Here is an 11,479-nt window from a genome sequence, read left to right as displayed (position 1 = left end):
CGCATCCCGGGCACGCTCCCGCCACGGAGACCCCCTGCTCAGAGGCGGTGCCAGGATGACAGCGCTGGCAGCAGCACTACCCCCGGAGGCACATTCGCAGGCGGATGCCTGTAGCTCCAGACAGAACAAACGGCCATCCGCTCCGTGATGGACAGAGTCCAATGCAATCACGGCTGCCTCCCAGCTCTTCCTGGGAACCGGGCCAGGACCGAGCTCAGCATATTCCACTCCGGGCAAGTCGGGCACCGGCGGTGGCAGCCAACGGCCTGGGTGCGGGAGCCCCAGTCACTGAGCCCACGCCTATGTGTCAGTATAAGATGAAATAAGGAATATAATGGAAGATTATAAGGTGGCTAAGAAAATAATGATCACCTCCTTAGACTATATATATATATATATATATATATATAGAGAGAGAGAGAGAGAGAGAGAGAGAGAGAGAGAGAGAGAGGTGATAAAGTTCAAAATTATTTTAAAACAACTCTTTGTAAGCTTTCATTTGAAAGATACTTTCTCAGTAAAATGAATGAAATCCATAGTAAGCTACAGCAAAACATGGATTCGCATTCAAACACTATAAACACTTTTATTAACTAAGAAACGCGACTAGGGCCCCTGTGATGGCTGTTTGATATTTCACATTAACCTGATCATCTGGCCAGTGCAAAATACAAAAATAAGAAACAGAACAGAAAAAGCAGGAAAGAAGAACATGATTGTCATAATTTGGAGGCAAATAATTGTTTGCTGCAAAGCACAAGAGGATAGACTGGCATATTTTAGGGCTGGCACTTGATAGAAGATGAATATTAATTTACCAAAGCAGCATTCTCCTGTATGCGGGTTAAAAAACATATAATGGGAAAAGAAGTCCATTCACATTGAGAACACAAGCAAATTAAATAAGAATGACAATATCAAGAAAGAGCCAGACCTAAATAAAGAAAATTAAAAAACTAAAAATAAAAAATTACTGAGGGCACAAACGAAAATTAATCCATTGGAAACCATACCATGTTCCAGAATGAGTCTTTATAAGATGGCAATCCTTCCCATAGCCACCCATGTCCAGATACACCCTAGCTGGATTTTTTTGTTTTGTTTTTGTTTTTGCAATTTTGCCAAATCAATTTAGACTTAATCTTGGAGAAGAAATGAGGGAAAATAGCCACAGGAAATGTTTAGAGAGTAATGAATGGAGAGGTAACATCCCAAATCATGAAAGCAAAATAATTAAAATAATGTGGTTTGGGTCCAAATATTGACAGGAAGATGAATGGAGGCCAGTGAAAGCTCCAGAAAGTGCCCGAGTGTGTATAAAACGAATGCACGATAAAGGTCATGTGAACAAGCAACTGGGAGAGTGGAATTATTCAATCAATAATTATCATTTGATCCAAAGGAGGTTGCATAGTCACTGTTCACTATGAATCCACAAATATTCTAGGTGGACTAGATCATTAGATGAAAAAAAAGTCAAAAATCTCCTAAGCATACAGCATAAATAGACAATTACAAAGGAAAGTAATCCATGATAAAATACATAGAAACCTAAAATTTCTGTAAATAAGATGGTTTTTGAAAAGCGTCAACTTGAAAAGAACAGCAGACGAAAAGAAACAAGTAGATTATAACCTTAACATTTAAGGAGATCATAAATATTATTTTTAAAAAAAAAGACATTAACACCCCAGTTGGAAAATTGACTAAAGGCAAAATTGACTAGTAGACAAAAGAATATAAATAATAATATTTAAGATAAGAAGAATAAAGGGATAAAACGAGTGATTAGGGGAAATTAAAACTATAAGAGAACACGAAACACAGAGAGCAATACAAGTTGCCTTTCCTCTCCTTTTGCAGCATTTTTATCTCCTGTCTGTTCACGTTTCCCTGCCTCGTGGCCTTCCCCACTCTCTGCTCATCCTATTATCTCAGGCTTCAAATTATCCCTCCAGGTTCATACGTAAGGTGTTATTGTCACTCGGTGTGTGTCATTTCAGGTGTCTCGTTCTCACTGAAAGCCACAGACTTCAGGGGATTTGAATGACAAGGCAGGACAGTGCAGACAGTGGGGAAAGGCAGGCCTCTCCGCCACCGTTTCCCACGCGGGAGTCCTCCGCCCCATCCCAGGCTCCTTTCTGCAGAAAACGGCGCCTTTCCCAGGAGAAGGAGCAGCCGCGATGAGCCCCTTAGCCCCTGACCCCCAATTTCCTCATCTGTCAGTGGGAATTGTGAGTCTGGCTTGCCCATCTTCTGTGGCGGCTGCAAGAGGCACATAGATAATGTATGTGAAGGAGTTTCTGAAGGGCAGATAAAAAATTAGGGGCGCCACGCTATTCTCTTCACGTGGAAGACAGCGGAAGAGCCTGGGGTTAAAAAGGCCAGGTTAGCCTATTGCTGCCGTGGGAACCGGCAGATGACGAGCCTTTGGGCCTGATGTTCTTCCCAGCGGTGAGACACCAGCAGCGTCAGTGACCGCACGGTCCCTGCTAGAGACTGAATCCAGGTCCACATTCAGCTGATGTGTGACTCACACTTCCCAGATTCCCAATGAAAACAGCCTGTGAGATGTCAAAAGAAATGCCAAAGTGGAGGGTTGAAAAATTCTCAGAAATGTTTTTTCTAAGAATGCAGTGCCTTAGGGTTTTGGTAAGAAAACCAATTGTGCCTAAATTCCCCTGGAGTTTCATTGGAAAGTTCCAGAATAATGCCTGTGAAGACTGATGAAAACTCTTCTATCTTCAAAGGTTGAAGGGCTTCTGCAAAGGAAACAGTTCACAGAACGAAAAGGCAACCTACAAAATGGCAGAAAACATTGGCAAACCGTACATCTTATCGGGGTTAATTTCTCAAATATATAAGGAACTCCCTACAATTCAATAGGAACTCAACAGACCTGTTTAAAAATACGCAAAGAACTTGAATGTATATTTCTCCAAAGAAGACACACCAATGGCCCATAGGTATATGAAAAGATGCTCAACGTTACTAGTCATCAGGCTAATACAAATCAAACTATAATGATGTATCCCCTTCCCACCTGTTAGAATGGCTATTATTATTTAAAAAATAAAATAAAATGAAAAAGGAGCCCGACTTGCGTGGCTCAGTGGTTGAGCATCAACCTCTGAACCAGGAGGTCATGGTTCGATTCCTGGTCGGGGCACGTGCCCGGGTTGCTGTGGGTTCAATCCCAGTGTGGGGCATGGGGCATACAGGAGAGGGCATGTACCTTGGTTGCGGGCACATCCCCAGTACAGGGTGTGCAGGAGGCAGCTGATAGATGTTTCTCTCTCACCGATGTTTCTAACCCTCTATCCCTCTCCCGTCCTCTCTGTAAAAAATCAATAAAATACATTTTTTTAAAAAAAGGTTGTGGAGAAACTAGAACCCACTATTGGTGGAAATGTGAAATGGTGTAGCAGGTATGGAAAACAATATGGAGATCCCTCAAAAATGTTAAACTAGAACTATCATATCACCCAGCCATTCCATTTCTTGGTACATAGCTAGGAGAATTGAAATCAGGATCTTGAAGAGATATCTGCCCTTCCTCACTCATTGCAGCATTCTTCACAATAGCCAAGGCCTGGGGAACAGTCAGGGTCCAGTGTCCAGCCACAAATGAGTGGACAATGGAATGTTTATATATATATATATAATTTAGTGTTAACATTGAAAGAAATCTTGCCATTGTGACACATGGACGAACCTGGAGGCACTGTGCTAAGTGAGATAAACCAGGCACGGGACACATACTGCAGGATGCCACTTCTATGAGGAATCTGAAATCGCCAAACTCATAGAATCAAGGATGCAATAGTGGTTGCCAGAGGTTGGGGAGTGGTGGGGTGTGGGGAGTCGTTTTCCAATGGTTAGAAAGTTAGGATTGTGCAAGATTAACAAATTCTGTGCTGTACAACACAGTGCCTGTCGTTAACCACACAGTATTGTCTACTTAAAAATTTGTTAAGAGGGAATATCTCATGTTAAGTGTTCTAAACACACACACACACACACACACACACACACACACACACACACAAAACGAAAAAGGAAATAAACACAAGGGGACACAAGGAAACTTTGGAGAGTGTTGGCTGTGTCTAGCACCTCGACTGTGTGGGTACCATGGGCATTTGCATATGTCCAAACATCAAACTTTATACATTAAATACGTGCAGTTCTTTGCATATCAATTATACCTCAATAAAGCTGTTTTTAAAAAAAGAAACCATCTCAAACAAGATGCCATGTGACACTTTGATTCTATTTTATCTCTACTGCAAAGTGCTTCTCTCAGAACCCGAGGAAATAGCCCCTGCTCGCTCTAAAAATGATCACTGGCCGCCAGAAGGGCACAGTATGCCTCACTAAATTATGCTGTCAACTGGAAATTAGCAATTGACCTGTGTGCCCCGTTTAATAAGAACATCCCTGCTGGTATTGATTTATAGGGAGCATTATTTCCTGTTGCAATATGAGCGGTAATAATTTCCCCTCAGAGGCACCTTACGTTTTTAAGAGTTCCTATAACAAATGAGATTTTAACAAGGCGGGAGTGATTTTATGGGATTGGAGGCTGTTTGTTATGCACCGGTGATTTGTTTAATTGAACACGATCCAGCAGACTCCAGTGTTACCAACACACTTCAGCGGCAATGGCTCAACGCAGACCTGAAAACGGAAATGGAATGTGCGGTGCGGGGAACAAGGGGGCACTTTAAAGTCATGAACAGAAAAGGCACCCCTTAACCCATTTTAACTGAGATCCACCTGAGAACTTCCCAAAATATCTTCAGCTCCCAATGTGATCCCATAACCTTGCACTTTCTTCATAAATATTGAACTTGTCGCATGTGATTGTTCCGTGTGGCCATGAGAAGGTGTTAAACCCCTTGGCTAATGCCCGTGTCCTAACACTACTGTACTTTTCTGGTCTTATTCAATGAGCCATCCTCTTATAAGTCACTCTTATTTCCTTGATCACTTTGTCCACCTGAGACAGTATCTTTGAAGTAGATGAAAGCATATTTTTATATAGACAGATGCCTTATCAATTTTAAGATTTCAAAAAGAAAATATCAGCTCTCCCCACCAGCCGTATCTGTGAAGTCCTGGGGATTGGTCCTCTTCAGATACATAGATTAGGCACGCCCACACTACATCGTGAGGCACACAACCTTGAGCTTTGGCCCAAAGCTTTGTGGAGATATCCATACGTCAGGACAAGGATGCCCATCGTCCTCGGATGACATTTGCCCTCCATGTCTAAGTCAAAAAAAAAAAAATCTGAGAGCTGGGTACCTGCACCAGCGAGCCACGAGCATCCCTGCTCTTATTCTAGTTCACATTAGTGCAACGGCACAAGCGTGTCATGGACGTCAGTGTGCAACACGAAGCTGCTCTGAGCAAACTAGGAGAGCGTAGGTCAGCGATGCCGCCGGGATGGTGTCATAGCAGCGCGCAGTGACTGCCCCTGAGAGGAAGTCCTCTCTGCTACTCAGAAAAGACTAGGTGTACTGAAATAGGCCTTCTGAAATTTTAGTTTCACTTCCAGGAAACGGAAGTATATAATGAATAGATTTTTTTCCTTTTGCTTTGTCTGCTGAAAAGCTTATAACTGACCCAGTTGATTCAATCCTGCCTTATTCTTGGCACCATTTTATGTAGTGAGCCCTTTCTTAAAAACAAGGTATGTATATATTTCAGAGAGGAAGGGAGAGGGAGAGAGAGAAACATCAATGATAGAGAATCATTGGTTGTGTGCCTGCTACACACCCCTACTGGGGATCAAGCCCACAACCCAGGCCTGTGTCCTGACTGGGAATTGAACCGTGACCTCCTTGTTGACACTCAACCACTGAGCCACACCGGCCAGGCTGATTTCAGTTCTTATTAAATAAACAGCAAAATGAAATTGCATCACTACAACCAGAGGGGAGTGTGCTGACCACAAAACACCGTATTTCTGAGGTAAAGAGGAGAAAATTTTTAAAGGGAGAAAAATCGCTGATACCTGTTTACTTGTTCCATTTACGTGAATAAACATAACTCCTATTTCTTTTAAAAAAGCCTCTGTTTAATAGTCCTCTCGAGAACCCTGACTCTTAGGGAGTTTTTCTCCAAGAGATTCTGCAGTGGTTGGCAGGAACATGACGAGATGGAGGATTAACTTAAGTCCTGCCCAGAAGCCAAGTAAAGAAAACTTTTCTCCAGCTTTATTGAGCTATGTTTACATACAGCTTTGTGTAAACTTGAGGTGCACAATGAGGTGATTTGATATACCTTTATAAGCAGGTTAATTAATACATCCACCACCTCTCACAGTTACCGTTTGTGTGTGTTTGGAGAGAACATTTAAGATTTATTCTCTTAGCAACTGTCAAGTAGACAGCACAGTGTTGTGAAGTATTAGCAGCGTGCTCTACATAAGTTCCCCAGAACATGCTCATATGAGACCTGGAAGTCTGCACCCTCTAAACCAGAACAGAAGAGCAAATTGTGCTGCCTGTCCTGTCCCGTGTGGACAGATAGGAACAAGACATCATCATTGAAGCTGCCACGCTGGAGATCACAGAAGACCTTGTCATGTGAGTTTTGGGTGGAAGAGTGGAAGTGGAAGCTTATTGGGATAGGTTCAAGAAAGAATGAGAGAAGATGAAATGAGGAAAGAAAGTACAGAATATATATTTTTTAAAGTTTAATGAGCAGAGAAGTGGGACATTGCTGGAGGTAGATATACGGTTAAGGGAGTTATTTCTTTAAGTTTTTTTAAGCATACATGCAGGCTGATGGAAACGGTCCACTAGAGGGGAAATTTAATGACACAAAAGAGAGATGATTCAAGTGTGAGCTTTAGTTGGAAAGGGGAAATGGAAGTAATTGCTTGAAAACAGGAGCCGGTTTTAGGTGCCCTGAGAGTTCATTCAATGTAACAAAAGGCAAGGCAGAAAATGTACATACAAATCCAGGTGATCATATGGGAGCTGTGAAAGTCTTCAAACTTTTTTTATCCTTATAGAAATAAGTAAAAAAAAAAAGTCATCACTTGAGAGTGAGGAGAAAGAAGGTTTTTGAGCTTAAAATGATGTCTGGAAGAATGGGAGACTGAAAAGATAAGGGAAGGGTAATAAGACTGGCAGGAAGCACCAAAAACTTTCTTGAGTGTCCTGGTCGTGAATTTAATGTCAGACCAGTCAGTGTCATTGTAGTTTCCTCTAGTTCCTTTCGCCTTCTTGGTTGCAGGTGTAGAGTGAAGGGAGAATTGCAATTAACTAGGTGTGGAATTTTGCCAGGAATGAAGAGAAAGAGGGGATATGGACGTGACTACAATGGTGGACCTGGGACTCTAAGCTAGAAAAGAAAGGAGGTGCGACTGGAATTTGAAGGACAATGGTAAGGACATGGGTCCATTGATTGGAAGGCTCCCTGAGATGAAATTGTTGAAATTGGAGTGCAGAGAGAGTGAGTTGGAATGACTTAAAGTGGTACTCAGAAAATAGAAAGCTTATCATTGAGATTATGGAGGGATTGCAATTATTGGTAATGACTACGCTGAGGCTGACATTGATAGTGGACAGGTTTCTTGGAAGTGAAAACCTCAAGGAAATTAAAGGCCTCAGAGTATTGGGAACTTATTCTATGAGAATATTGACATAACCACAAAGTATAAATCATGAGTCATTAGAAAAGGAGGTGACAAATTGGTCGTTAAAATATCCTAGAAATGAGGGATAGCAAGAAATAAGAGTAATGTATGATATACTCTAAGAGCATGGGCTTCAGAGCATCTTGGGTTTTATAGGGAAGAAGCTGCGATAATGATCTGGAAACAGTAATGAGAAACATTAAGGACTCCTATTAGTTATTTATTGTTGCATAACAAATTAACTGAAAACTTAAAACAACAATAATCATTTATTATCTCTCATAGCTTTTGTGAGTCAAGAATTCAGACAAGCCACAAAGGGGACAGTAATCTCTCCTCCATGAGTCTGGGGCCCCCTCCTGAAAACACAGCCTAGAGGCATGCATCACCTGACGTTTCCTGTCACGTGACGTTTCCTTCACTTCCTGATGCTGGTGATGAGCTGTGCGCCTAGCTGGAACTGTCAGCTGCAGTCTCCACACCTGGCTCTCTGGGTGACCTGGCTTACCTTGCAGCGTGGGGCTGGGTTCCTAGGACACGCTCCCCAAACGAGAGAGAAGCTGAGCAGAAGTTGTATTGCCTTTTATCGCCTGGCCTGAGAAGTTACATGGCAAAACTTCTGTTACATGCTAGTGATTGAAGCAGTTACAGAGGTCCCTCTAAGTTCAAGAGAAGAGGACAGAGAACGCAGACTCCACATGCCAGTGAAGGAGAGTGTCAATATTACTGTTGTACAGAGAGCACATGGGAGGGGATTAAGAATGCTGCGGCCATCTTTGTAAAATGCAGTCTGTGGCAGCCACCTACCTCAACTCTAGGATGAACTGCAGGAGAGGTGTGGAGAGAAAACATCTGCCATTTCAGAGCTTCAAGGAAAACAGCAAATGTAGTTTCATCAAGAAGCTAAGAGGGGAAGTTAAAGATGTGGGACAATTTGCAGACGCTAGGCCATGGAAGGATTTGTAAGATTGAGGAAGATGAAAATTTGAATCTCGTTAGGAGATATGTAGCCACATAGAGGTAAGGATCTGGGGATCAAGAAGAGTTGGGCTTCTTTTGCTAATGAAGATAAACAAAGGTGTAGGGCAGAATGGAATTAATATTGAGGGTGTGCAAGGCTGAGAGGGAGAGGGGAAGAGGTCTTGTTAGGGGCAGTTGGAGCCCATGGGTGGTTGAGCCAAGCCGTGCAAAGGCAGTACTAAGGCGGACAGAGGGCTGGAGTACCCACAGCCTAAGGCACACCATGACCAAGAAGAACTGATGACAATATAACCAGGATATTTCATATCAGAAAAACTAGTCAGATAATTTGCCTTCTTCGCAGAGACTTGGAGGAGAATTATGTTCACCATACACATGCTGCAAAGCATTGACAATATAAACCTCATGAATGAAAAAAGGAAACAGCAAACTAAGGAACTAACCTCAACCCAATCGTGTATCTACCAGGCTGCCAGCAACTGGCTTAGTGACTATCACTTAGTATGACTTAGAGTAGTCGAAGTGTTCCCTTTAAAGTCAGAAGCAATTCAAGGATACCTGTTGCTTAATCAAGAAAGGTATGAAAATGAATGAGGTTTACAATCATCAAGGAAGAAACAGAATTGCTATTTGCTGATAACTATAGGTAATGTGGTTAATTATAAAGAAAATTAAAGAGACTTCACAGAAAAATTATTAGAATTTACCAATAACCAATTCCTGTGTTAACAAAGATGAAAATACAAAATTCAATGGCTTGTCTCTGTAACCAGTTACAACATGTACTTTTACAAAGATACACTCCCAGGGGGGGACAAAAGGAATATCTAAGAATATCAAATACCCCCAAAAAAGTACCTAAAGGAAATGCAAAGTTTTTCAAGAGGAAATTATAAAATATTTTATTATGAAACATAAAAGAATATCTTTAAAATGGAGGGAAATTTATTCTATGTTCATGGATGAAAAGATTAAGTGTTGTAAAGATGTCAATCCCAAATTAATCTATAAATTCAATGGAATTATAATAAAAATCTCAGTTGAAGTTTTTCACAGAACTTGGCCAGATTGAAAATGAATGAAAACAGATCCACATGAGGGAACATGATTGTAGAATTTCACAACCTCGAGAATAAAGAGCAAACTTTGGAAGCCAGCAGGAAGAAACACAGGACGCTTTGCAAAGGACTGGTGATCAGGGGGCATTTAAAGTGTCAGTAGCCAGAAAGCACTGTCCCAGAGAGCTCAGTGCTGCAAAACCTCAAAGCAGAAGAGGACGAAGAGGAGGAGGGATGGGAGGGGAACCGCCTCCTTCTCAAGAAGTTCCTAGAGAATATACTTCCCTGGAGAAAAGTAGAGAATTAGACGAAGAAACTCGAAGACATGGGGTTTGTGGGGAGAGAAGGGAAGGAGAAACTCTGGGAAGCAGCTATGAGATAGGCCAGGGGCTTAGCTGCCAAGAAAGAACATGGTGACCATGGTGCCTAAATCCATGGTTCTCAAAGAGTAGCTCCCAGGTTCCCTGGAGAACCTGTTGACCATGTGACTTCTCAGGGCTCAGAACCCACCTGGGTTCTGCCAACAGGGAGCTGCACAGAAGGAGGAGGAGCAGAGAGGATGGGGGTGTCCACGTCCAGGCTCCTGCTTTCAGGGAAGGACAGCACCTGGAGGGAGATGCGCCACAGGCCCTCCCACCGCTCCCTCTCCAGGTGGCTCTATGATCTGGAACTTCTCTCTCCCCTCCTTCCCTTACTTCTTCAGGCCTAGAGAGAGGTGGGAATGGAGCTCCCCCACCCCCACCCGCACCCCATGACCCATTTCTAGCTCAGGGTGCTGCACTTCCCTTTCGGTCTCCCTAAGTCCTGCCCACATCCATGCAAATAGTGTCTGATTAAACTGCTGTCAAATTGCTCCGATTCAGTGTAACATCTGTTTCCTGCTGGGATGTTCACTGGTACAGAACTTGGTACTGAAATAGCTCTAGGAAACAGAACTTCGACAGGGATTCTGGGATTGGGCTGCTCTCCTTGCCACAGGGGAGGGGGAGATAAGCAGCCAGCGTCGCCTGGGATCATGTTTATTCAAACCGGCTTAGCTTAGTGCAATGAAGGGCAGTGGGGGGCCAGTGGCTGGGAAGGCAGTTTGCTGCAGCCACCGGCCTCTGCGATGATAACATGGATGAAAAGGTCATGGCATTCAGGGGCTTTTCCCCTGACAGCTCGAGGGCAGTGGTTCTCAATGGGTGGCAGTTTGGTCCCCCAGGGAACCTTTGACATTGTCTGGAGACAGTTTAATTGTCACAACTTCGGGGTGGGGGTGACTCTTGGTACTGGTGGGTGGGGCCAGGGGTGCTGTGAACGGCCCTACAATGCGGAGGACAGGCCCCCATCACAAAAGATTATCTGACCGCAAATGGCCACAGTGATGAGGCTGAGAAATGCTGCCTAGAGAGGAATGGAAAGCATACCGAACTGAGAATATGAGTAGAAATCAGAAGGCCTACGCAACACATTAAAACAAGTCTCACCTCCTGGAGTTGGGGCAGGCAGGGCTGAGGATGAGCAGAGGTCTGTCGTGAGGATACGCTCAACCCTGCAGGTCTCAAGCACACCGAGCTCAGGTCCTGCTAAGGAGGCAGGGGCCCTGGCACATGGGACAGGAACCCTTGAACCAAAAGACACAATGCAGGGAGAGAAACTAAGATGGCGGCAGAGATAAACATCGGAAAATAAATGCCGTACACAATAAATGATTAATACCTCAGAGCAACTATCCCGACTGCACCCAGAACACTAGGAAGCCTGGCTGACTGTAAACTCTACAACTAGAAGGAAGGAAAGGCAC

Source organism: Myotis davidii, unplaced genomic scaffold, assembly GCF_000327345.1.
Source record: "Myotis davidii unplaced genomic scaffold, ASM32734v1 scaffold781, whole genome shotgun sequence".
NCBI lineage: Eukaryota > Metazoa > Chordata > Mammalia > Chiroptera > Vespertilionidae > Myotis > Myotis davidii.
This window is presented reverse-complemented; position numbering follows the sequence as displayed.